The sequence below is a fragment of the Drosophila gunungcola genome, unplaced genomic scaffold (genome assembly GCF_025200985.1).
Source record: "Drosophila gunungcola strain Sukarami unplaced genomic scaffold, Dgunungcola_SK_2 000001F, whole genome shotgun sequence".
Classification (NCBI taxonomy): Eukaryota; Metazoa; Arthropoda; class Insecta; order Diptera; family Drosophilidae; genus Drosophila; species Drosophila gunungcola.
Window position 1 is genome coordinate 6297055 of NW_026453197.1, and position 27784 is coordinate 6324838.

The 27784-nt window shown below is 39.2% G+C and overlaps 1 long non-coding RNA gene across 6 annotated transcripts in view; it reads right to left on the reverse strand.

Moving 5' to 3' along the window:
- LOC128262954 (uncharacterized) overlaps positions 1 to 27784 on the reverse strand; it is a 130445-nt gene that overhangs the window by 15297 nt on the left and 87364 nt on the right. Inside the window, exons 4-5 of one of the 6 annotated variants that reach the window (XR_008268391.1) lie at positions 18704 to 18897; positions 14186 to 14370 (exon numbers count right to left, since the gene is read on the reverse strand). The exons of 3 other annotated variants lie outside the window; for them this stretch is intronic. This is a non-coding gene — a long non-coding RNA (uncharacterized LOC128262954). Of the gene's footprint in view, positions 1 to 862; positions 1854 to 14185; positions 14371 to 18703; positions 18898 to 27784 lie in introns of those variants that run through there. 2 more of the 6 variants (XR_008268395.1, XR_008268390.1) reach the window with 2 other exon arrangements.

The window sequence follows — 27784 nt, forward strand, 5'->3', positions numbered from 1 at the left end:
AATTTCTTTGGAGGTAAATCCGCCACACGCTCATCCACATTCATATCCACCTCCATTAGAGGCGTCGATTATTTTATGATGGCTATGTGTCCATTATCATCAGCAGGAACAGAAAGAGATGCAGATGAAGATGGAGATGGAGAAAAGAGGAGAGAGGGCTGAGATTGCGTGGATCGACGGGGTTGCCGTATCAAAATGAGCCATAAGTGGAACAAAGCTTGAAAACGTGACCAAATCAAATTTAATGTTTATTTCCATCAGTGGGACAATGATGGCATACAGAAAGATTGATAGAAACAGTTGCCAGAAGCGAAGAAGGAAGGGTGGCAAATAAAAATGAAAGCGAAAATGAAAATGAAAACAGATGCAGAAGCTGTCTGAAACTAACAACAACAACAACAGTCAAGCGATAATAAAAGGATTTAAGAAAGAAAATAAATCGTAGGGTTGCAAAAAGTAAGGGTGAAAAATTTTCAACTGCAATTAAATGTTTTGTTTTGCCATATTTGAATCTATTAGAACTCTTATAAAATCATTACAAAAATTTATTAATTACACTTCCTTACAAATTTAAATCGACAAAATCTTGCAGATATGAAGCTTGGTTTTCCAATGCAGTTTGAATGCTTAATTTAGAAAATGGCACTCCAAAAATTAGAAGAAGAAGATGGAGTTTAACGAAGCATAGTAAAATAAAGAAACATGAATGTACCGTTTAGTTTAATTTAATTTTTTTTAAGCTTTAAATCGTTTCTTAAATATTTTTCAAGCTGTAGATTGAAAAAGAATTAAAAAGTAAAGAGTATAATTGCTGTTTTTTAAAGGGAAAGCTTAAATTTTCCGATGTCGAATGGTCCTTCTTCCTTATCATAAATTACTTACTCACGTAACCCACTTTATTTTTCTTTTTTACAACTCAATATTCATGTTGTTGGTCAAATGCTTTCACAAAAAAAAGAAGATTAAATATATGAACCCATCGCGTTGTTATTCTGGTTGTAATAAAGTCCTTTTCGTGTTGTTATTTTTTTTATTGGGAGCCCAGATTGCTTGTGAAAATGATTTATGCCTGTCTGCACAGTTTCCCTGCGACTTAGTAAGGGAATCAGTTTGGATTCGCATTTGAAATATCCATATAAATATTTAAAGAGCACGTGGCCATTGTAAATGGTATGTCATGTTAGATGGCAAACAATTAATCAAAGATTTGTATTTCCCTAACTCCGAATCTCGTTCTCGGGCAACAAAGCAATTGCCAGAACTTGGACCCAAAGGAGAAGCAGCTGAAATCATTATTTTCTCGTGGGTCTTTCCGTGTTTTCTTCTTTTATTTTTTGGGTGGAATTTCAGTTTGCTTTTGGCCTGAGCTTTGCATCATCTGCATGTTGCTGGCAACATTTACCCGTTGGCTCTCTTCAGCTGAATTCGTTCTCAGCCACTCTCTCTCTCTCTCTCTTCTCTCTTGTCAGCGTTTTACCAGCCTTTTCGTATACACAGGAAACGAAGGAAGAGAATTTCGACGCATGTCCGCCGTTGGAAATCTGTTAAAGCTGACACACAGGGTGTTCCTGGCACCTATCGGGCCTTATGTCAAGTACGTTCCGTCATAATTCGGCCATTAATACACACACGGTCTCACTGGGTCTCCGGAATCCTTGGCACGAGTTTAAGGTGCTTCCTCTCCGCACACGCATTATTAAATATTTAATCAACAAAATTTAATGCGTGATTCTCGGCTCCTTGGAGCTCGGCTTCCTTTTTTTTTTATTGCCGCCGCTTTCGTCATTGATAAATTTTGTAGGAGACGCACGTGGCTGGTCGAAAGGTGTCATGATTTTGTGACGCATCCGTACCTGCCGGTAAGCTTTCGATTATTAAATATTATTTATAAACCTATTGATAACTTCGGCGTGAGCAAAAAATAGAAATCGACCTTAAAATTATATAAATATAAATAGAATAGAATAGCTTGATGGACAAAGGACGTTAACCAAAAGTTTTAGTGCTCTTAAGTATTATTTTTCCTTTAAGGGGTTGTCTAAGAAGGGTCTACGGGTCTAAGAAGTTTTAATATTGTTGAAACTATATTTTTAAGGTCAGTGTAATTTGAAATCAAAAAAAGTTTAGAAATTGGTTATCAATAATTCTTTTTTATAATAATTTTTCAAGCGACACTAAAAATTGGTAAGCAAATATTAAAGACCGAAATTATAGACATGAATTTTAGAATTTGGAATTCAAATCTTTTTTAGCTTTATTTCTACGATAAGAAATGTAAGACACACATTATTAAAAGATAAAATGCACTTTTTCACTGTAGCTAAATTTATACATATAGTAGTGTGGTAATGTCTTTCTTTTGTAAATCGAAAACATTTCTGATACATTAACACAATTTGCACTTTTAAGTAATCCTCTTCTTTCTTCCATAACTTCACTGACTATTTCAAGCTAAAATTACTATTAAAAAGATATTTGACTTTGAATATCAATACTTGAAGCGAGGAATGAAAGAAAAAAACTGTTTAGGGTACCTACACCCAGAGAAAAATCATGGTAAATCCAAATATTTAATGTTTAATTAATTAATTGTTTAATTTTTAAATGTTTAATTTTACTATGGGTTTTTTCTCTGGGTGTAAAAAGGGGCCCGAACAAAACTAAACTGTTATATTTTTTATGCAATTATTTTTAATTTTTGTTTGGTCAGTTGTTTGTTTCAAGCAGTGACGAAACTTTGAAGTGGCAAATGAGCCTACGGGAATTTTTTCGGGAGGCCAACCAGTGCTATCTACTTGGCTCAATCAAACAGTCAACAAACGTGGCGCACTTTGGGGCAACTTTGGGGGAACTCCGCAAGAACCGGCAGCGACAGAAACATAAAAAATTGTTGCGGGCAAATAAAAAAGTCGTAAACTGTCCGAAAAAAAAAGGCGGAGCCCTGTGGCCAGTTTGCTTATATTTCTTATTTAATTTTACACTCTCTCGCCTGGACCCCCAACAGAGCTAAACGGAGCTTTTATTATTTTCCTTATTTTTATTTGCATTGCTTAAATCGGAAAAGTGCTCGGGGTCGGGTCTTCCTCGGACTCGGTCACGTTTTGTCAAATATTTTCGTCTGGCACAAAAATGTTTTTAATATTTTAGTTTTGCAGCCGGGGTCGGAGCAATTTAGTGAAATATTTTGATTGCCAAACATGGCAAACGGCAGCTTGGCGTTTGCATGTGAATAACAGACTGCACTTCGGACTCTCGCAGATACAGATACAGATACAGATACAAATACAGATACATTTACGAGTGTGAGTGTGTGCCTAAACGGAAGTGGCAACATTGGCGCCACAAGCTAAAGTTTTTGTCGCTGACAGGAAGTTGCAATTTTGTTTGCAATTTCCTTCAGCGCACATTTCGGAGCTCAGGCGGCGAAGAGCATGCTGAAGGGCACAACAAGTCGAGGCGGGATGCCACGCCTCCTGCCTTCTGCCTCCTGCTCGCTGTCAGCATGTTTAGTTAACTAAGTTGTGGTTATTACAAGTGAGAGGTGCGAGCTTAGAGTAACTCGGCGGTGCAGAGCAGCCACCGAAGCCGATGCGTTTCAAGAGGTGTCGAACTGGCTTTTTACCACCGGAACAAAACGGATATTTTCAGAGTTCAAAAGTTTAGTAATAAATGTATGGTGCTTATACAACACTCAATATTTTTGGTACTGATTTTTAAAATTTTGTAATATTAAGTATATGCACTTCCTGACAGCTTGTAAATTAAAAGTGCTTCTGGGTATCTCCGAATCATTTACAAGTGGCTAAACATTAGGCTTATCTTACCATATAAATAAAAAAGGCGATCTGAAAAAATATAATATATATAATGATTTAAGCTTAGACATGGTGATACACAGAATTACTCCGCTTAAAAGAACAAAAAAAAATTTTTAAAACACAAAGAAAGCCATTTATAAAAGTTTGTAAAAACTTAAAGCATAATAAAAAAAATCTAAAAATTTGTATTATTAAAGAATAAACGTTTGCCAAAAAGGTCAGTGCTAAATTGCAAAATTATGCTAGCCATTTACAATCTTAATCTTATATTATATTATTTGCCCATTTGTCGTTAGTCTCTAAGAGAGAAGATTCGATCAATAAAACACAGTATTAATAAAAAAAAACAAATTTACAATCTATTTTGGACTATAGGTGTATATAAATGAGGCTTAAGGCTCCATATTTGTGCGGGCTGCTATAAGTCAGCTTTTTCAATCGCGAATTAGCTTCTTTTTGGAATCCATAGTCGGTAGCACTGCCGCTGCCGCTGCCGCTGCCTTGGCCATATTTTCGCAGTCAACTTTCGTGGCAAATTAATTTGCAACAAAAGTTGCACGGCGCATTACACAAATTGAAATATGCAGGACACGCATTTCGCTCTCTGTTCTCACCCGGTTTTCGTTTTTTACTGGTTTTTAGTTCTCGAGTTTTTAATTTTTATTCGCCCGCAATTTGTGGATTAAAATGGAATTATGGAAATGACAATGTAAGCTGATGCCAGCGTAGAGACAAAACGAAGCCAAAAACATTTTTATCGCCAGCAATTTTCAATTAGTTTTCTGAGGTTTTTGTAATGAGTTTTAATTCATATATATTTGGTATTACAGTTGGCTTATGTTCTGCTAATCGTGCTTATGACAGCTTAATTAACGAAAACAAAACCCTAGTTGCACTTTAGCCAGCTGCTTTGCTTGCCGCAAACAATTTGATAATCGTTATCGTTATAAAATACTGAATCACAAATCAAATGCCTTTACATTAAAATTAAGTCAAGGGTAACTCCAACACACAAAAAATGTTACATTTTAATAAATAAACGTATTTTTTACAAGTATTTTGTGTTTATAAAATTACTATGGAACTTTGCCTCCATAAATTTGAATTTTGAGATATCAAAATGTAATTTTCAAAACACTTGCGCAATTTAATTTAGGAGCAAAAGAGACTTCCTCTTGTATAATTTCCAGTTTCAGCATCCAATATGGGTTGAAAGAGGGCTTTAATATTAAAAGCCTCAGCCCCACCTTCTTGCATCTTCATCAGCACTAAAGGATCCCTAATTAAATACCACTCGGGGCCAGTTTGGTTTCCCCGAAGTTCCCCAATTAACAAAACCGTAAACTGCAGAGTCCACGTAGGTGGGCAGAGCAAGGGGGCACATGCCCCCAATGCCATTTTCATACATAATAATTTCGTTCACAAATAAATTAATGCCGATGCCAGAGAAGGAAAATATTATTCCAAAATATTTTCTTCAAATCATTTTTCAGCGTTTTTGTTTTTCTGCCGTTTTGTTTTTTGTTTACCAACTTTTCAATTGACGGCATTTGCTGCCATGGACATGAAGTGGAATAGAGAGGAGGCCCAAAGGTCAGCTGCAAATGTAGATATATGTGCGCCTGTATAAATGCTGCTCTGACATAATTTGCTCAATCATTTGCATAATTTTTAACAGTCCACAGACCTTGGCACAACCACCCCGCCCTCCTTAGCATATTTGGGTCTCTCACTGATTTATTTTGTTTTTTATTTATATATTTTTTTTGTTGGTTGTGTTGCGCATCTCGTTAACAGGAGACGAGGCGCAAAAAAAAAAAGAGAAATATTCAACAGCAAAACAAACAAACAGACAAAGAAAAAACCAAAATTCGTTGGTGTGGTTGGTGTTTTTGTTGGTGTCGCTCTGAGTGTGTGATAAGGGGACATTTTTGCGTAGCATACTTTGTGGCAGAGGACCCAATGGCTGACCGAAAAAAAAAAGGGAAGCGAAAAAATGCGACACGTGTTGCCGCAGCAGTTAAAAAACTGCCGGCTCCCATTTGCCACATTTTGCACATAAAAATAATTGTGTTTACTTTGTTTAATGCGATCGAATGCGGCAAAGAACGCCCCCAAACCATCTGGGCCAACTTTGATGTAAGCGTATCTGCAAGATACACAAGCCAATTGAGTGTATCTACACCTGTGTTGATTTTAAATGCCAAAATGTGTCGGAAATCGATTGCAATTTCGAAGAGAACGTGTGTTTGGCTCTTCTTCCCCTTGGATTTCAACAGGTTTCTGGTGTGACATACTCGCACTTTTGCTGGGGTTTTTGGGGCCCGAAACTCTGTTGTTGATTTTATCTAAGCAGGCAAATGGCTGGAATTCTTAATTGAAACTCTTTGCAGTTTGCAAAATGTGTTTGAATTCTGATTTTATGTCGATTTGCTTCAGTGGTTTGTCGAGAGAAATATTTTTTATGGAATTTAGGTGATATTGTGAATTTTTATAGAAACGAAGTGGAATTAAAATTTATGTTGCTGTTTCTTACTTTTATTAATCTGTTGATGAGCTAAAAAAGCAATATTTAATATATTATAAATTTTTGTATAAGTATTTTAAACGAAGGGTTCACAATACTGAGTAAAAAGCAATATTAAATAAATCGAAAATATTTTTTAGAAACAGTAATTGCTCTTAAAAATGAGCCTCAAATAGGATACATTTTAGTCGATATTCTAGTCAAATCAATTTTATGCCATCGGATGTCCATTTTTGTACTTATTGACAAACAAATAAAAAAACAGTTAAAGTAAGAGAATATAAAATCTCATTTTAAATTATCAGTCATTCCAAAATGGCCATGCATTTTTGTGTTAGTTTTTGGGAATGTCTTCGTCTCCTCTGATCTTCGGTTTAGTTGAAATCCCTTCTTTTCTTTTGAGTGGCATCAGGTGCAAATTAGGTCCAATATGCTTCCTCTGTTTGGTCAAAAAATCATTTTCTAGCCTCAAGAAACAGAGACGTGGGTGGGACGAATGCAATGCGTTCAACTATTGACGGGTGTGGCTGTCACGGCCACAGGATGACAGGTGTTGCTCGGCTTCTAGTTTTGTAAAGGCAAACAAACAGGAGGCAAAAAATGTTGAAACCCTAACTCCACGTTCCGAAATCTCCTGCCTGAAATGCCTGCAGGACACGTCACAGAGGTCCATCTGAACATTTCAATCAGAGTCCAGTTGGCAGTGGCCCTGCCAGTTCCCTTTTTGCCTCCGAAATCTGCAGTTGTCCGTCCTGGTATTTGGATGCAAATGCCTAAACACCATTCCACAGCCAACGTTATTGGCACCGACTCAGCCAATTCGTATCCTGTTCTTGCTCTGGTTTTTTTTTCTATCCCATTCTTAGCCGGAAATCGGTTTGAATTTAGCTTTTAGCTGTGGTAAAAATACATTTAGAACGAGAACGAGGCGCTGCATGTACTTGGGTGCAAATGTTTTCCCTGTTTTAGCAGACGTAAAAATGTTTATACATCAATATTTAACAAGCCAGGAATTTCGTCCATTTCGTTTTTTTCGTGTTTGCATTTTTGGAGCCACTCGACTCATTTGCCATGCAAACTTAATTACAATTTCATTCGGTTCGTTGTGTAATACTCCCACATCGCCTCTAAAATAGTTTTGCATATCCTATTTTTTACGTCCAGTTCAGTTTTGTAAAACGAAACTAATTCACTTTGCTGCCTAAATATTTAAAAGTCTCAATAGGGCTGCCGAACTTTAAGTGCAGGGCGTGTCCGGCTTGCAAATTAAGTTGTCACTTCTTTGGCATAGAGTCAAATTGAAATTTATTACAACAAAATGATTATTTAATAACAATGCAGCATCAACTCATCCCCGATGACTTGACAAGACTTGAATGCACTTTTCATAAATATGCATAAGACGAGCGAGCGGGATAGCCCGATGTCTGCATCTCGTTCTTGTTCTCATTCTCGTCCACGTTCTCGATCTCGACATGATTTGTGGCATTTTCCGACTGCTGCCTTATGTCCCCATTTTCCAACTGTAATTGTAACTGTCATGTTGTGCGTGTGTCCTATCCATCCCACCCCGCCTCAGTGTGCGTGTGTGTGTGTGTGTGTTTGTCGTCTGCAAGTTAGAAATTGAAATTTATTTGCATTTTTGATTTGTCAGTCATCATAAATATGCAAAGACCAAGGAAAGCAGCAGCGGGCTGCAGGGAAATGAGAAATGCAAAGCGGGCAAACGGGCGGCAGCAAGTGGCATTTACTTTTTGATGAGATTTTTTAATGAACTTCTCTCAAGGCAAATCCCAACCAACCCCTAGCCGAAGCAGACCCCAAACAATCCCTATTACAACCCTACTCCCCGCATCTGCTACGGATGCACAAGCAGAAAATGGTGTGCCTTTAAAAAGGATTCCAAATATATAGATAAATTGTTGAGTGGTTAATTATGTGATTTCTCTAATACAAGTATTCCCCAAATATGCATATTGCTTATGAGACATTTCCAGAGTTTCAAAAAGGATATTTTGGCTATTTTTAAATTGATTTTTTATTTTAATTTTATTAAAATTAAGTTTGTAGCGCTAGTCACGTTGAATGGGAGATACAAACTTATTTAAACAGGCATAGACTTAAAACTGTTACTTTTACTAACAATTGACAAATATTTTAATTTATTATTAAAACTAATCATTATTGTCTTGGGAATAGTTAATGATTAATAGCTATCCAAAGAAATGTATTAATACTCCACTAGCTCTACACAAAGCAAATTATAGTAATATATTAAATATGGTTCAGATTTCTCTGAGTGTTAAGGGCGAGCCGTTCGTAGAGGAAGCCACAAGAAGTCGCATTAATTGTTGCGATCTTTAACTTGCTGCTGCTCCTGCAGTGCCAAGTTCAAAGCTAATGACAGGAAGCCCCTGACTGGCCGCTGTAAAGGAAGCGGGGCGATGGTATGAGGACCCTCGCTATTCAACGATTTCAGCTCTGATTGAAATGGAAACCGAAAAGGATTTCAGCTTTGCTACGGACTCGAACTCGAACTCGGCCTTTTGGCTTAAAAGTTCAATGCATCTAGGCTTACGGAAAGAAAAGACGCCCAAGGCAAAACCCTGGAAAACGGTTTGGTAAGCTATCGACCCACTCCACCCCATCGGTTTATATTCCCTCAACTTTTTGTCTCTATTTATCTTAGCCCGTTATCCCATTTCTCCCTTGCCAGACAATCGAATGTGGTTCCATTTCCAGCTCACGCAAAAACTTGCACGTCACTAAACATCATTTGTTTTGCTTTTTGGTGTCGGGCGTGGGTAACTTTCCCTCTACTAAAGGCCAACCCCCCAGAATCCTGTAGGTTTTCATCCTCCCTTTCGGGCATGTGCTTGGAAATCATAAATTACCCCAGAAAGTATGCAACATAATACTAGAAATTTGTGTAAGCGCACTCACAACGCACATTCCCTGCCAGCGGTGCTGGTTAGTTGGGTGGTGGGCTGAGGGCTGAGGACTGTGGGTGGCTGAGACAACAACCCTAAGCGCATTTGGCTTGCACTCGACGTGACCCACACTCAAAGGCACACACACACACACGCACATGCACACACACCCACAACCAGAGATGGACAGACACAGCTGTCAGGACTCGCTGGTCCTTCGCTCACTTCCCCCAACCGAAGGCGGTTAACTAACGTTTTGCTCTAAATGTTATAAATAAATAAATAGAATAAATATACAAATACAAATACAAATACACACGAATTCGTGTATAACCGAATGCTGCTTTTGTTTAGCTTTCCCCCAGGTCCTTGCACAACCGCAGCCCCCTGAAATAAAAACTCTGCTGTGCAAAATATCCTTCTTCAGCTCTAGTGAAAGTTGCAGTTGGGTTTCGGTCAGCCCCTGGGCATTGATTCAGAAAAACCCCAATTCCATATACTACGACCAAACCAATTTCGGGCGAAATTTACTATTTTGTTTGTACTTAAATGAGAAAATACTTAAAATGAGAAAAAAAACAAAACTTACATTTTTGCTTCAATTAAACGTTGCATTTCAATTGAGTTTCATACACTTTATCTGATTAAAGTTCCATACCGAAGTGTTAAATTTTGCTTGCAAATTCTTGTGTAATGCAAGACATTACTATTTGAAAATAAATGTAAATAAGAGGATTGAAATAAAAAAGAAACATTTCTTTCACAAAAGCACTTCTCCAATAGCAAGACATTTACTTACACATTTATTATATTGAAGTTTATTTACTTTAAATTGAGTTTCAAATACTGAGTTTTATGCAAGCACTATGTAACATAAAACGCTTTTACAAAACACTTTCAATCAAATTTTTGAAGACCAAATATTAAAATATTCAATACTGATGATGAAACTGCACATTTTCATTCAATTAAAAATTGGTATGGATTGAAGGCAAAAATGCCAAAAGAAATTTTATTGTTCATCTGTGGCTGTGGGTACAAAATATGATCTATCACATACCCCGCCCATCTGTCTCTGTCCAACAGGAGGATTTGGGGGCGTGGCACTGCTCTGCGATACCAGCTCACTAATTGCAAGCGGTGCGTGCAGAGGAAAAAAGGCGGGGAAAAAAGATGATATAATAACCCAATGGTACTCAAATGAAGACCGTTCCAAAGGGGATTAAGTAAATGCGCGAAAACCGGGAAAATTGTGGGGTTGTGGGGCTGAGGGGCTGGTGGGGCGCTGGGACAGCACTCATTTAAATTTCATGCTTATTGCCACAAAATAGCTCAGTTGGTGGCTGCTGCTGCTGCTTTTTCCACAGGAAATATTTTACATATATCACTGACAAGCGACGACGGATCAGGAAATGGTCAGGAGACTAAAGAGCTGGGAACTGGGGGCTGAAAGTTGGAAGGTCGGTGGGGGCCACGGGCAGCCAACCAAAAAACAAGCTTGGGGAAGCACCAAAATAACACCGAAGGACCCCACGGACCTCATGTGTGTGTCCGTCTGTGTGTGCTTGGTTAAGCTTTCAAGTAAAAATAGCAAAAATGCTGTCAACATAATAACGAAATTTTAACGCGCCCAGCGCAACGAGAGACTCAACTCCGAACTGCACGGATCTCCTCTGCTCTGGCAGCAGCGCCATTTCAACGCATCAAATGATTTCTTTTTTCTGTTATTCTGCCCATACTCTACAAAACAATATACCCACTTGATCAGTAACTATATCATGTATGCAAACAGCACTCCATGGCTATACGTTACGAATTTAATAGATCATGTATGCAACAATTATTTCAAATTTATATTTTTCATTTTTATTTTATATATTTAAACAAGAAATGATTAAAAAAATATTAATAGATATAAAACTTTTAATTTTACCAATTAATATTCCGTTTTGAAATTATGCAGATCCGTTTTTAAATAAATAAAAGCAAATAAATATTTTTTTTAAACATTATTTTGCTTAAATCAGCTTTAGATTTTTGTTTTATGTTTTATGTTTTTAAACAACAAATACTTCAAGAGAAGCTGTTAAGACACCAGCAGGGTATTATCAACTTCGTTGAGGGTTAATTTTCTCCCCTGCACATTTTTTTTTGAGCCCCGTTCATAACCTCCTGCTGGCACCCCTTGCCGTCGAAAACCCACTGTGAAAGTATTCCGTGGAAAAACGTACGGAAAACTAAAAACTGAAATCCAGAAATAAATAAATTGACGTGGCTATGACGCTTACACGGTTCAGATGGGCAGCAGGCAGCGGGAAAAGGCAGGGGAGCTGCAGATTTCTGGGATTGCAGGATGTGCAGGATGTGCAAGGACACAATCATCCGCGGCGAACCGAGCCCAGCTCCGAACTGAGCTCCGCTTCTGTTGCAGCTCCTGCTTTCGCTCGTAAATTCGGCATGAAAAAGTTGCACGAATAAATTAAATTTGTTTGTAGAGAGAAGGACCAACAAAAAAAAAAAAAGAAAGAAAGAATTGAGCAGGAAAATCTCCACTCTTTTCCTGCTTTTCCTGCCAGCCGCCCGCAGACCGCCCAGCAAATTGTCTGGCTAGCATGTGAGTGGATCTGTATTTAATTTTGCCATTTTAAACGAAATTTTCACGCTGCCTGCATTTGGATTTAAATTTGTACATTCGCATACCTCGACACGAACGATGACGAGTTGAGGCGTCTGGGGAATCCATTAGGAATTTCACTTAGCCGCTAATGAAAACTCAACAAGAGAACCACGAATAATAGAAGCAGCAGCATTTGTTTTGGCCCGAAAGTCTGATGATTCGGTTAGTTTAATTAAAAAGCATTCTGACTTTTGTCCAATTTGGTTAAACTGGGTGTCTTATCATTATGTTAAAAATCGTTTTTAAAACTTACCAACAGAAAAGTGGTTCCATTAAAGGCGTTGCTTTTTATTTGGACAAGTTAAATCCATGCGATTGCAATCCTATCCCGATATTCAAGAAAGTTTGACATTAGTGGGACAGCTCAAGTCTTTTTCACCTCCAATAGAATCAACTGAATCCCTGCAGACTGGAATTTCATTTCGATTTGGATTGCAAATTACATTTAACGTATAAGACGATTTCACCTTGACTCCTTATCACCGGAGAAATTCAGACAGGCATTCGAGTACGGGTAAAAAGGCGAATCCCGTGACCAATCGGGCGTGCATCTCACGCAGCGCTTAGCGCAAGTAGTTGCCCAGGTGATGAGCAGGTGAAAGGCATCTCCATCCAGCCCGTCTCCATAGCTGGTGCTAATATGCCACAGCCATTTGCAGTGCCGAGCGCCAACAAAAGGCCCATGCATCTGCTCGATTTCCATGGACTTTTCATGCCCCGCTTTTGACGCTGCCTCGCCACTTGAGCGTGCAATTGGCCGTGCAACGAGTCCTGCAAAGGCGACAACAACAAGGACAGCGATACAAGCAAGTGGCGATAATTTAAAAACATCGCAATTGGACTGAGTAATACCCTGTATTTTACATTGCGTAAACGCATTTTCAGAAAAGAATGTGTTGACTAAGCCTCTCAGATTTTGTAATTTAATATTCTTACTAGCTAGAGGGAGGCGGTGAAGAAATTGAGTAAATATGCCCTAAATCTATGGGACCAAAATATTTTAAGATTTAAGCCTAAAAGTTTTAATTTTGAGACAGAGCATTGCTTAGAATTTTTTAAATATTTTTCTAAGATTCATAAAATAGTCATACAAAATTATAAGCATCAACTTAATTACCTACTCTACCCGAATTAATAGTTATTAGACTTGTTTTTCAGTTTTTTGTCTAACTTGCAAGACCTCAAAACAAGTGTGTTTTGATATTAGTCTAAATTTTCCTCTAATTCCCCTGGACCGCATAGCCCCACTGAATGGGTAGAACAATCAGGCAATGATTTGACACTTGAGCAAAGCGAACGATGCTCGAGTGGCAAGTGGCGGGAGAAGGGAGATGGATGAAGGGTGAAGTGGAGGCTACAAAGCAATTTCAAGCAAAATGCGATCCAAAGGACAAGAGGGTTCTGCTCTCCCCGGACGCCCTTTGAAATTGCAAATTGTGCGCGACCGGCTCACAAAATAGAAATTAAATAAAACCGAGGACGATGACCACCTGGATTAGATACGTCTGGTGGGCAATGCCACTGCCACTGCCATTGCCATTGCCATTGCCATCATCATAGAAACTCAGACTCGGGGCGGCACACAATGCCCGGCCTAACGACAGTCAAATATAATTATGGCCGTAACAAGACGGAGACATTGTTGGCCCAAGCAGCGCCACAATGAGTCGGCGGCGGTGGTGCGGGCAACACGCAAAACAGCCGCAGAGCAAGTGTCACTAACATCCCGCTCCAGGCGGATGAACTGCAAACGAAAGACCAGCGAGTACACCGAAACTGTCTCTTGCTACAGCAAAGTGTTCAAGAAAAACTTTACTAATTAAATAATTAATATACCTGGAAAAAACATTTTTAGTAAGATACTTTTTTGATAAAACAAAATATTTGTATTACTTTTCTAAAGTGTATTTTGTTTCCAAATAACAGCTTTAATAATTTTTCTTTGAAGCATAAACACACAATATTTATGAACCAGTCTTTATGTTTTTAAATTAATGTTAATGAAAGCACTTATTAAAGGACAGAACATTTTTAAAACAATAAGATTAATAAATGAATTAATATATATATTAATTATATTTTTTATAATGCATTTGAATGCATCGGTTCCTCGATGAGAGAATTTTGTAACTATGAATGTAAAATAAAAAAGACTATGTTTATTTTGTACTATATTTTAAGACTCAGCACCGGCGTCTTTATACTATCTTTGAAATTATTGGAATAGGTGTTAAGTAGTTTTTTTCAGTGTTTTCAATCCAGGGCCACGGAAACTCGCGCTGGGGGTAAAAGCAAATTATTATCATTTTTAAAAGTTGGCGAACTCATCCGGCTGCGGTCTCATCCTGCTTTCGCCCATCTGTCCTGTTGTTGAGGTGACGCTGCGCTTGTTTAATTAAGCCAGAAGCAGTTGAGCAGCTGAAAATAAGTGGGTGGCAATGTGGGAGTGGCATCGGGGGTGGGTGTGGGCGAAGGGGGTTAAGGCGAGGTCATTGGGGTGGCAAAAATACTGAACTGGCGCTGGTGGTGAGTTGACTCCAGTTGTAGGACTGGTTCTGGTTCTGGTTTCTGGTGCTGGTTTGATTGCCACTCAACTGGGGATTTAAAATATGCGACAGGCGTAGCGAAAAAGCAATCGAGATGAGTTGGGATACAGTGCTGATGTTGATGGTCCCGGGGATAAACTGGCAACTCAGGGCACTTAAACTATATACACGTGTTGTTTGCCTTTTTCCGCTGGTAGAGCGCTTCCTTAACGGGCGGGAAATCAAAGTTTTGCCGGTTTACCTTCAGATAGTTGTTCAAATATGTCAACAGCAACGATGGAGGAAAAAAGTGTTGTGAAAATTTGCCAGACTGACGCAATTTATGGCCCTCGGTTGACATTTTGTTGCAATAACCTGAAGGAAAGTTGGAGTAAGCAAGTGCGAGAAAGAAAGCACTGGCAGCCAGCATGTTTCATATTTTGTCAACTGCGAGCGGAATTCGCTTGACTTTCCTTATGCTTTCTTCCGCCCACGGCGATCCGTCTTCCATTGTACTCTTTCAACGGATACTTTACTTTCGAAATTTAAGGAACGTTTTTAAAACACAAATTGTTAAGCAAATTTATTGGAAAATGTGTTGCTCACTCTTGTCATCTTTTTGCTTAAAGTATCCAGAAATTTGATTAGCTATATCTGCAGGGGTATTCAAAATAAACACTGATCATATATAAATATAAATTATATATAGCTAAGTAAATGTTTAAACTTTGGCAGGCATATTTTAATTGATTGTGAATCTATATTTAAAAATGAATTTTCCATTAACGCAGCTACTTGTCTTTTTTGAAATATTTAAATATAGTTTAAAAGTTTGTAGTTTCGACCTGGTTACTCTACATCTCCTTCGACTTATCTGGGCTATGTTTTACCAGGTAAAATAAATGGAAAATTGTTGCAACTGCTGTTGCATATTATTGCTTAGTTACCTGGCGAACACGTGTAAGGGTGAGCAAAAAAAAATTTTTAAAACTAGAGAAGAGTTGGAAATCAATTCTATTTATTCAGCCACGTTGGCATCCAAGTTTTGTGGGTCAAGTTATGACCCACTGCTACTGCAGTTTTGTTAGTTGGGTGGCTGGGCTTGGGCTTGGGTTCGAGGACCTTGGTTCGGGCCACACACCGAGCACAGCCTTGAGTGAAAAATATTGTATGCGACCAAAGTTAATGTCTGTTTACGTTTTGCGTTGGCTTTGCGCGCGGTAAACATGTATTTTTCCTCGCCCCCCCCCAGGAGGGGGCGGCGCGCTCGGAGGGCGTGGCCCACTGCACACGCATCGAGGCCAAAACTGTGGGGCGTTAACAAAGCCACTTCGTGTGGGGACTTTTCAAGCGGGAAAAGCGGGACAGGTAAGGCGGCCGGCAGAGAGACAGAAGTTTGGACATTTGTTTGCCTGACGAGGGGAGGAGCCTTTCTCGGCGGACTGGGAATTCCTGGGGTCACCCAGGTGAGCAAATGACAAATGGCAAACGTTTAACTCGGAATTGGCTGGAACTGCTGCACTGCAGTCAAAGGAGCAAAAAGTTTTCATTTGCGGGCGAGTAAGTTCAACTCGAAATGTCAGATGTCGTGGAATTCTCTTTGACCCGAGTTGATACCCCCACTTGATGTTTTTTTTGCATTGAAATTTCAATTTCAACTGCAGACCTGCTCAAGTTTGTTAGACAGTTTCAAATATTCAGTGAAGTATTTAATCCTCCAAAGGTAATTATTTGAGGAAATAAATTTCAGAAACTTTGAAATCATTCTTAAAATTTGTAAGACTTACATTTTTTGTAACGCAATTTTAATTATTTTAAAAAATAACTGGATAATTTTTGAATTTATGGAAAAAAGTTATACTAATATTGCAAATATTTTATAACTTTTCAGATATATTAAAATGAAAAAAAAAGAGAGAAGCATACAAATTCGCAAATTTTGCCAGTTCGTTATTTTTGCCCATAGCGACACAATCTTCCAATCCTCGAGTTTTAATCCAGCTGACATATAAGAGAAAACATTTTAAAATAAACGAATACTTTTTAGTTAGGATGAACTAAGTGTTTTAAATTAGTTTAATAGGTAATGTAAATGTAAAATGTCAACATTTATATTGCAAACTTATACAGTTACAACAGTTTTAGGTCCATGTTTTAGGCCCATGACACCATACACTAATTAAAACCATTAATTTTTAATATAATTATAAATACCGCCTACTAATTTCTTCGTCCAATTCAGTATCTGCATAAATTATGATTCAGTTTTAGATGCAGCTTTTTGTAAACATATATCTGTCTCAGCTTAAAAGTAGCAATTTCCCGTATACAATTTATTCCTCGTCGGAATGCTCCCATTTACGTAATGGAAGTCCGGCTTAAAAGACTTGACACCTTGTCCGTCCCTCACGGGTCCTCCCCACGTTGCCCGTCCACATCCAACACCAACACCTCCTTTTGGCTCTGTCTTTGCCACCCATAGTGGCAGGCCCTGTGGCTGCTTTTAATGGCTTGCTCCAATTGCCTCAAAAGCAACTTTGAAATGCAAAAATAAATGCGCTGCGATAAAATGCAAAAACAATACGGCAGTCGAGGAAGCCGAGGAAGCCGAGGAAGGCAACACGAAAGCGGCACAAAGATCTACCAGATCTAAAACAACCATAATTTAAAGGCAACAGCAACACAACAAGGACAACTTCATTACGCGTGATTTAAGGACAATCGTAGGCGCCACACCTAAGGAGAGTGGGGCGAAAGGTTCGCTTTTTGGTGCGTTTTATTTATTTAAACGCATTTGTGTAAATTATCATTTTAAATTGCTGCCAGAAGAGTGCCGAGCGGGTGATGGCGGGCGGACGGGCGGTCTGGAAGTAATATATAAATAAATGAATGTTGCTTATACGCACAACAAGGACACAAAACAGAGTCATTTCAGAGCCTGCCACTGAGGCTGAAGGCTCTGCGTAAGCCCTCTACCCATACCCCATACCCTATACCCCATCGCCCATCCCCACATTGACTTACTTTACAATGACATTTGCAATGTAATTTAATGAGTCACAATCTTGTTCTTCCAACTGCCTGACACTTCCTGCCACCAGGCCACGCCCCTCAGGGAAAGTTCCTCCACTCCTCCACTTTCTCTGCGCCCCCCCCCCCCCCCCCCCCCCCCTCCCCATTTCTCCATGATTTCCCCCTGGCAGAAGCGAAAGCAAAGTCAGCCATATATAACAGCTTCTGTCAGTCATTCAGGGGCCAAGATTGATGTTTCGCCTTTACAAACTTTAAATGGAATTCAAAAATGAGGAGAAATAATCAAATTTAGAGTGAGAGGAAACGATACTCGTTTTACCTTGGAAAGGTTTCAACTTTTCGGATTTATAAGCATTACTTTCGATTTCACATAATAGAGTGAGTTATCCTTCTGATATTCTACATTTCCACAAGCTTCATTTTTAGATACTATGCCTTAAATAAATGTTGATGTACAACATAAGTTGATTAGTTACCATCTACGAGGTCATTGCTTAAATATTATTTATAACCGATATAGGAAAATTTAAACCTTCTGTAAAGCGTGCAAAAATGATGAAAAAAACAATTTTAAATAATTCCCACCAATTGCCGACTACCTCGACCACGTTGATGATAAAGATGAAGCTGACGACTTTATTCTGTTGCTGTTGGCTCATTTTTTGTGCTGACCATGTCTATATTATGATTTTCCTTCCTTATTTCCGTTTTTCTCAGTTAATTTGTGGCCACACGCCACTTGCTACTTGCCACTTGCCACTTGAGCCACATGTGGGCAGGATTGCAAGGGCAACGGCTCTTTCGTATCCAAGCAGAAGGACTGCAAATTTTTGCGCACGAGCGAAGCAAACGAAGCTTCCAAGTGGACCCGCTGAAATATCCAATTTGTGAGGGCCACAGGAGTGTGGGGGTGGTGAGGTGCCGGGCTCCTGGTCATGAATGCCAAGTAAGGCGACTAAAGGAGTCGTCCTTGTCGTCGCCAGTCGCCTTCAAAGTAAATCACTTCAGAGCGGACAGCCACGGAACGCGTTGAGCTGCTGCCATTTTGATTTGGCGCAAAAGACGCAAAAAGGTAACTAACAAAGGGCCAGCCAGGGACCTTGGACCTCTAACACCCCCCAGTTCCTGGCACGCAGCGCCTGTTTTTTTCGCCAAGGACTTTTTTTTTGCATGGACCGCACAATTTTTCTTACTTCATCTGTAGATTTGCTCAGCGCTGCGTTTGAAAAATTGGCTGCCGTTGGCTGAGTCTTCGGCTCTTTCGTTGTCACGTCACGTCAGTTTGTCGGGACTTCACCTTGAGCAACGGGATGCACTCCAAGAAATAGTTAGTCCAAACTCCAAAATTTCTCTTAAAGTATTAGCATCAGTAGGGTTTTGTAAAGGCCTTTAAATAAAAACATTTAAGAAAGGTTATAAATTGTTTATAGTTATTGTAAGGCAATCAAATTTTATCAGTCGATGCCAGTAATTTAAAATTGCTACTTAAAAAGAAAGCCAAAGATAACTTTAATTATATAAGTGAATATTTTTGATTTAATAAGGAACTATCTTAAATGGTTTTTATCTCATGAAATCCAGAATATAATGTAAAGTGCAGGAATTTCCGAGAGAGGAGCTTCACCTACACCTTGGCGAACTAGTTTCCTAACGCCATAATGATGATGTCACCATCAGTAGACGTCACCTCACATAATGATGAGCCGGGGTTTTAGTGCGGAATTGGTCGGGAAAGTCGGAAAAGTCGGGAAAGTCTGGTATCGGTATGGATTTATTTGCGGCTGACGCTCGCCCTGCCCAACTTATCTCCATCAGCGGCGGCGGCACAGATTGATCAACTAAAGCGGCGGTGCAAAACTTTTGCCCGGCACTTAATGAGCTTTTAATAAAAGTCAAGCCGGCGAGCAGGCAAGAAATCCCATCTCCACCAAAGAAAAGGAACGGAAAGCATGGAAAAATCCCGAGAAAAACTGGCCACGCACGGCGGCGGGCCAAGGCCTTGAGCCATCAGCCATGAGCCATGAGCCATGAGCCTTGTGCATTTGAGCGCGAAACTTATTTCTGTCACGGAAATTAAATTTGCTCGCTCAGGCGCCGCCTCAGGCACAGGAGGGATCGGAGTGAAGGCCTCCAAGCACTTTGCCTAAATCATGCCCGACAGCCCGGGCCATGGCCAAAAAGGGGGCTGGCTGGCCAAGTGGGTGTGGCCCGGGCCCCGCCCCCGGTAACTTCGAACAACTTCCCACAACCCTCGCGCTGCTAAGGCGACAATTATACGCTTTTAATCTCTTTTGAACGTCGCGAACGTGCCCAAAATTCTCAAAATCTTTTCCGAAAAGCAGCCGAATCTTGGTGGCCAGAGCCAAGGTGACAAAGGGGGCGTCAGGCAGGGGGAAACATCGGCTTCAAATCCTTTGGAAAGTCCTGGCGAGAAGCCTTTGACAGCAGCAGCAAACAATAAAGAAATCAGAATTAGCTGGAGATGGAAACAGAAATTTCCATTTCATTTCTAAAATTCAAGCGAAAGATAAAGAATTTGAATTAAGACATTTTTGGTATATTTGCACGCTTTAATTAAATAATTGCTCTTAACAGGAAACTTTTATAATTTCAATTTTTGGCTAAGGAATCTAGTAAACATTTTAAATTCTGAATCGAGCTTCTCAAATTCAACTCACTTTTATTAAACAATTGCTGTAAACATGAAACTTTTAAAATTTAAATTCGGAATCAAGCTTTTCGAATTCAGTTGTTTCATTTGACATACAATTTACGTTCAAACTTGTGCAAGTTGATTGTTCAAATAGTTATAAAATAATCGTTTTAGTCACTTGAATGTAAATAAAAAAGCTGTGTGAAAATTCTTAAAAGCCTAAAGCCCAACAAGAACTTTGAGCCAGGCAAATTAGACAACATTTTTTGGCCCAAACAGATTGAAGCCGACGCCAATTGCGGTCCTGGGTTTTGGTTGCTAACAACCACAGCAGGAGCCACTGGTCGATGAAAATTCTATTGGCCCTATAAATCTGTACCTGGTCAATGGCGAGCAAACTTGGTTGGGGCTAACAACTCAATTCCCGTTAATTTCGCAAAAAATCCCGGTCGGCAGCGGCCAAATTTGTGATACAGCTCTCCTCTGTACTGGCTACTGGCTGTGGTTTTTGGCCCAGAAGCAACAATCGCCAGTACGCCAAACTAACAGCAATAGCAACAACAATGCCCAGCCAGGATACCAACAAGTACAACAATTGTGTTGACAGGCGCGGCAATGCGACGCTGCCAACAAACAAACCGCGCTACAAACCGCGCAACAAAAATGCCGCAACAATGTCAGCGATACGGAGGGGGCAAAGGGGGGAAAAGGGGGCAAGGGGAATAGAGCAAAAATCAGGCAACCAAAATCCAACAGCAGGCAGAAACTGTAATGACAATCGACAACAATTACAATCAAAAATGGCTGAGCACAAAAATTCCGGAATGGAGCAGTCAACCAGCCGGGCTTGGCCCACCAGGGCCATAATTACCTTTTTGCCAAACGGCCAAGGGCGTTGGCAGTCAAAGGGGGCGTGGCAGTCAGCGAGTGTCGCGCCCATAACATTTGTAATTTTTGACACACACACGGCAGTGTCAGAGAGAATATCAATATCTGCATTTGTAGCGAATATTAAATGACTATTGTGGAGTAGATAATCTTAATGTTTCAAAATTAAAAAGAAAATTACAAAAAATATCTAGATGTAAAAATTAATGTAAGGTGAAAAACTATACGGAAGACAACAAAAGAAAAACTGTATAACTTAAGTCAGAGCAAATAAATTAATGATATAACTAGCACGAATCATCCAACTAAAGTTAATATGCATTTACAAGGAAATAAGTTTGGTGTTATAATAGAGAAAAACACACAGACTAGAATATTTGAATTAGATATATTAAAAAAAGAGTCCTTGAACGTCGTTACATAATGGGATTGGGATGGCCAAAAGCGATTTCAGCTGCGCGGGTCAATAACTGACAAAATGTTTCGCTACATCGACGACAGGTCAGCAAGTTGATTGCCTCATTTATTTTTCAATTACAACATTTGTTCCGGCCGAACAACAGCAGCATGCAAATTGGTGAAGCAACAAAAGAAAAACAATTGCACAGACTAATTAAAAAATTTAATGAATAAATGAAAAATCACAAAACTCATTAGTTCGATGGCCAAATGGAATAGACTGGACAACAACAAGAAACCGAAAGCGAAAAGTTTATTTGACACGAAATGTCAGCAACAGCATAAACATGAGCATAAATAACAACAACGACAGCAATTACAAATGATAGCAATCGGAAAAGGTAGAAAAAAGAAAGGCACCTAATTGATAGGTTGGGTCAACAATGACAGAAAAAGTAAACTGAAGCAGAGATAAAAAATTGAATTTGGGCCGAGGCCTGCATGTCCTTTGACATTTCAAAATGATTTGCTTGTTTAATGCTAATTCTGTTTTCTTTTTTAAATTTAATTCCATACTCAATGGTGGCACGTAGAGATATAATTTTTCCAAATTCCCTTTAAACTAAACCCCTCGAAAATGAAATGAATGAGCTCTTTATCAATAGTTATTCAATTTTTATAGCCCAATTTAGGCAGGAAGCTCTGATTGAAGGCTGACCATAATTTGACGTAATTACATGTCGTTAAACACTTCAAAAATCGAATTGAAACTGTGGAATTTTTATGATGTCAATTATGATATCAATTAACTTAATTAACTTTGAATTTGAACTAGCACGATTGGATCAATTTGCTTATATTGATTAAATGTAATGAGTACTTTTAATAGGAAAGGCGGGGCCAGAGCCAGTTTGTAACTATTACCTTAAGTACTGTAATATTTAACTGACTACAAGTATTTAAAGTCGAATTTAAACGTTTTGGTTCTTATTTTGATTTAAGAAGTACAGCAAATGTTCTTAAACTCTAAAATAAACAGTATTAATACCATCGATATTAGTTTTAAAATATCTACGCCTTCTTCGCTCTTTGAAACATTGTTGAAAAATATAGTATATATAGCAAAAAAGTAATGATGGGTCGGGGGAATTCAATAAGCAGCTACCCAATGTCCTATATCACGAATCAAAGTATTTCATTCGCAGCGAGTGTATTTGGCACCGCGCTGTCCAGCCCCTAATCCTTCCGGACATACATGGGCCAGCCGGCAGGCAGGCAATCGCTTCATTTCAGGACCCCCATCCCCGGGACCCCGGAACCCACCAATCACACCGAAATTCCTGCGCCGCTCGATGTCGATGCAAAGCTAACATGTCTATGCCTACATGCTAATATGTCTGACAGTTGGTTTCGATTTGGGTTCGGGTACGGCATGGTCCTGCTCCTGCTGCTCCTACTGCTCCTGCTGCTGCTGCTGCTGCTGCTTATCCTGCCAGCTTAACTGTCATGCAACTACAGCATGGAACGCAAAGTATCCTTGAATTTGGGGCGGGTCGATGGAACCGGATCCGGATGCGGCTGCGAATTTGCTGCGACCGCCGAAGGACTCTATACAGGGCCTGTCCTTCTGGTGACAGCCAAGCGCTTTGGCCCTTTCCCTTCTCGGATGCCGATCCAAAGAGGCGAAAATAAATAAAATAGAATGCTAAAAATTCAATTTGCAAAACGTTATCCGTGGGATTTACATAAAGCAGTCATTTTGAAGTTATACGCATCCCCCAAAACTTTCCCACTGCCTCTGCCACTGCCTTTCACACTGTTCTTTTTTGAGGATTCCCATATATATATATATCTAAGTAAATCGTATGTTTATACACCGCAAACAAAACATAATGAAAGTAGGCTAAGTCATCTACTTAATTTTAGGTATTTTCTCGACTGAAATGCTAAGTTATAATTAAGCCAACAAAATACATAAATTTATGTTGTTTAGGGCTCCGTCTATAAATCATATTATTTTAACGCAAATTGGCAAACAGGCTGAGTAAAATTAAAAATTAAGTTTACAAATTTAAAATGTTTCGGTTTTTACCAGTGTTTTGAGCATTTGAAGGGGAACTTAACGCAGAGAGTGTTACCCTCGTTGAGCGCAATGCCGCTGCCATGTCAATAACTTGGCTTGTATTAGTCATTTGAGCGCCTCCCCCATTTCAGGCATTCAGCATCCTCCCTTGCCTCCCTTTTCGTCCTGCGTAATTCGAAATTTTTTACTGCGAATAGACGATTGAGTTTGGGTTGCAAATGGAAAACCATCAAATTTATTGAAATCACTTGCTTCTGCTGCTAAGACTCTGGCCGGGCTTAAATGTCCTGGCAGCCGTCTGGGGCCGTATCAGTCGCATCCTTTCCTTTGCTATTGTAAACATCAAATCACAGACAGTAAAAGCCCACGAATACATGCGAAGGCAGTCGGATACATTGAGACACGTTCGGGCGGATTCAGGATAACGCACACACACGCACACGCACATAAACATAAACGTAAACATAAACAGAGAGAGAGAGGCGCTGGTCCGAAGTGCGTCTGGGCGAATGTCCTTTCTGGCCACGCGGGAAGTTCTCCGCCCCGTTTCCAGCCCGCTTTTCACTCCAATCATTCCATTCGTCAATCCCCCGTCAGTGGTTGTCGATGCGCTGTAAACTCTGTTCAATTTTCTAAAAGTTTTCGCCAAAATTGACTTCGGTTGTTAACCAAAAAAAGGAAAATGGTAAAAAAGCTTTGCGAAAACAACTTGAGTTTTGAGTACAATAAATAAGAACTGTGTAGGACTTAAGCCGAATAAAAATTTACCTATTTATATTGAAGAAGCTAAGACAATACCTTAGGACAGATATAAATTTAATTTTGAAGTAGATTTTTTGAAAATAAATTAGTAATCAATTTTTAAAAGGTTAGCACAAAAAAAAAACTTAAAAGTTTGGTTTTAATAAATGTGTCTTAAAAATAAATACACATTTCAGTTAGTATTAAAGTATAAGTATGTATTTAATTATAGATAATATAACCCCTATACTATTACAGTTAGTATTAAAGTATAAGTATGTATTTAGTTCTAAATAATGTAACTCCTCTACTTTTTAGTTTCATTTTTATATATAAGAGTCTAAAATTGTAGTTTATTTTTAAACCACTTAATATATATGTTGATACTTTCATAGTTTTAAGTTAATACTTTTCTAATTGAGACATTTGTCATACCCAATAGTTTAAAATATATGTAATAATAATCTAGTTTCTCTGGCAAATTAGTTTGGGTGTACGAAACAGTCTAGAAAGTAGTGAATTGTTATTAGTAAATCGTAATTACTATTATTATTAGCCTTATAGATGCCGGCTACATATTTATTTATTAATTTCTCAGCTTCTATCTTTTTTGTGTGATTAACAAAGCGATATGTAGCACAACACCAAGGCGATATGCTCGACTGACATATCCCACTTATTTATAGACCACAAGAAACTACAGTCGCAGTGACATCCATCCACTTCCTGCGTCCCTCGTCCATCGCAGTCTCCGTTTCCTGGCCATTTTCCGTGTGTCATTTTGCAAATGTTGTCAGTCGAAGTGTCCGGCAAAAGACTGAAACGGACAGCGCTGGACGGGCGAGATGGAGTGCGGTGTGTGGATAGGGAATCAATAAACTTGGCCAGTGGTTAGCAGAAATCTTGAATACAAATATTTCACAATGTTTACAATGTTTGCCTGGGGCCCGCCTTCACCTGGCAGTCGCCTTTATCGAGCAATAAAAATTCAATCACACACTTTCTACGGGTGCAGTCGGGTGTGAGGAGCACAAAAGCCATGATAGTTATGTAGATACAAGCCCTGGGATCCCGTCCTGGCTGAGGGTCCCAGCGCAGTGCTTAAATATTCACATATCGCAAATTCAATTGAACGCAGCGCCCAGGATAACGCAAGTCCATGGCCGGCTTCTGTCCTGTCGGCCACGCAATGCCAAGGATAAAACGGTGTTGACAACAACTATGGGAATTCCAACACACACACGGGGGGCTGAGGCTGAGGTTGAGGACGGACCCAGACAGCCGGAGCAACATCTACGAGAAACGTAACTTTTTATATGTTAAAAAGGATTTGCGGTTAAGCCGAATGGACAATGGCAAGTACATATACACACACACACACACACACACACACACACACACACACACACGACCACACACACAAACAGACACACACACTGACTGCGAAAAGTCTTACAACTGGTTGCAGTTTTCCCCTTTGGAAAGACTGGCAGATAGCATCTGCACATATCCCCGGGATTGCGATGGGCTCTTGAGCCTCGAATTTTTTGTGCCCCTAATAGGGATCAACGTTGGTCAGCCTCTTGAGACATCCACATGCCACATCGCAGGTGCACGCAGCGAGCTCGCACAGTTTATCCTCGTTATCCACCTTGGGCTTTCCCCACACACACACACTCACACACACACACGAACACGCTACTTGCGGCAAGACAGGGTAGATTATTTTTCAGTAAACAAGTTTATAAACAGGGTAAAAAAGTTCCTAAAAAGTGGAAGCACTTTCAGCGCAATTACGGCAATGTATGGACAAACTAAATCCGAACATAAATTTCAAAAAAGTAAGTCAGTCGCTCAACAATTGGTTTTAATTGGTAGTAGATTAAGGGTTTCGTTGGATTGCAGTCGTGTTTTTATATGAGTATTAAAAACGGATGTTCTTTGTTAACTTGAAAAGTTATTAACAACTCTGGTAAGTTCCCTAAAATTTCAAAGTTTATTAGTTTTGAAGTACTGAACTAAAAAATATATTATTAGTAGTTTACATTATATTGTATGTAATTTAACTTAAACATTTATTGTTTAATATCAGTCTAATTGGGGTATGTGCTTTAAGACGCCAGTAATTCAATTTTTAAATATATATTATATATATATATATATTATTTAAATTAGTAATTAAATTATATAACGCAATCCTAAAAGGTATTTTAAAGTCATTATACTTTCTGCTGTATTCTTCATCTCGTATTTTGTCCTTTTACATATTTCTCTACCTGTTCTAGAGCCAGCTAATAGGTAACAACTTATTACGCATACGCCAAGTGTAGTAATTATTTTAAAAGCGAGAAATAATCGCATCAAAGTGAATTAAATTAAAAGTTCCATGACATTACGTAAATCACACGTTTCGTTAGAGGGGGAATGTGGGTGGCGAGTGCGTAACCTGCACATGTTGAAATTCACTTAAGGATTCGCCTGCAAGGCGCGTTAAAGACAGAAATCAAAAGGAAAACTTTTTCGTCACTAAAAAATTCGCACCGTACGTGCCGAGGGAAGAGGACCCGCGAAGGGAAAGGGAACGGAAAGACACTAATACGGCGACCAAAGTGATTTTAACGCAATGCAAATGAGGGAAATTCGGGGATGAAGTGGGCGGTCGGGCGGCAAATTAATGGCGCTTAACTCCATGTTTACAAGACGAATGTGCACGGCAGCACTCATTCCCGATCCCGGCAGCTCACACGTGCTGCAGCAGACGAGTCTTCCTTCCGCCGGAGTCCTCAGCCGGAGCGCTCGTAAGTCTACGGGCCCCGTGACTGATGGGCGTATGCAAATGTCCTGATGACAGGCATCAGCAGCAAGGATTCCACCGCCGATGACGATGAGCGACTGTGCGACACAGAGCCGATTAAAAGTTGCCATGACAGCACAGTCACATCCCATCACATCGCATCGCATCACCTCTCGACTCATATGCCCCTCACACTTAAGACATGCAATACATTTGCATTAGAGGAAATTAGGGACATCGTTGAATTATTAACATCTAAGTAACAACATCTTATAGAAATTAAATCTAGTTTTAGGAATGAAGATTTTTAATTACTGTAAAAAGTAAAGGAGTATATGAAATAATTAATTGTTGATAGTTTCAAACAACTAAGCTTTATTTTAGGATGTTCAATCATTTTAACCAGTACACCCATTTACAGTATATAAATAATCAAAGTACAAAGAACACAGGTATGCAGTAAATAAGGTGGTTTACAAAACTGTATAATTTCACAAAACATGGGCGATATTTCTCAAACATTTTTTAATTGTTTTTTTTTAATAAAAACAAAACTGAGTCTTTAAAAAACAAACAACATTAAATAGTATTTTATCAAAAAAGAATAATACATTTTTTCTAATTTTTTATACGTTTTTTAAGCTGATTATATAAAAATCATATTTGATACTTAAGGGTTTAAATTCTGAGTAATTTGTGGGCTTTCATCGCCTTAG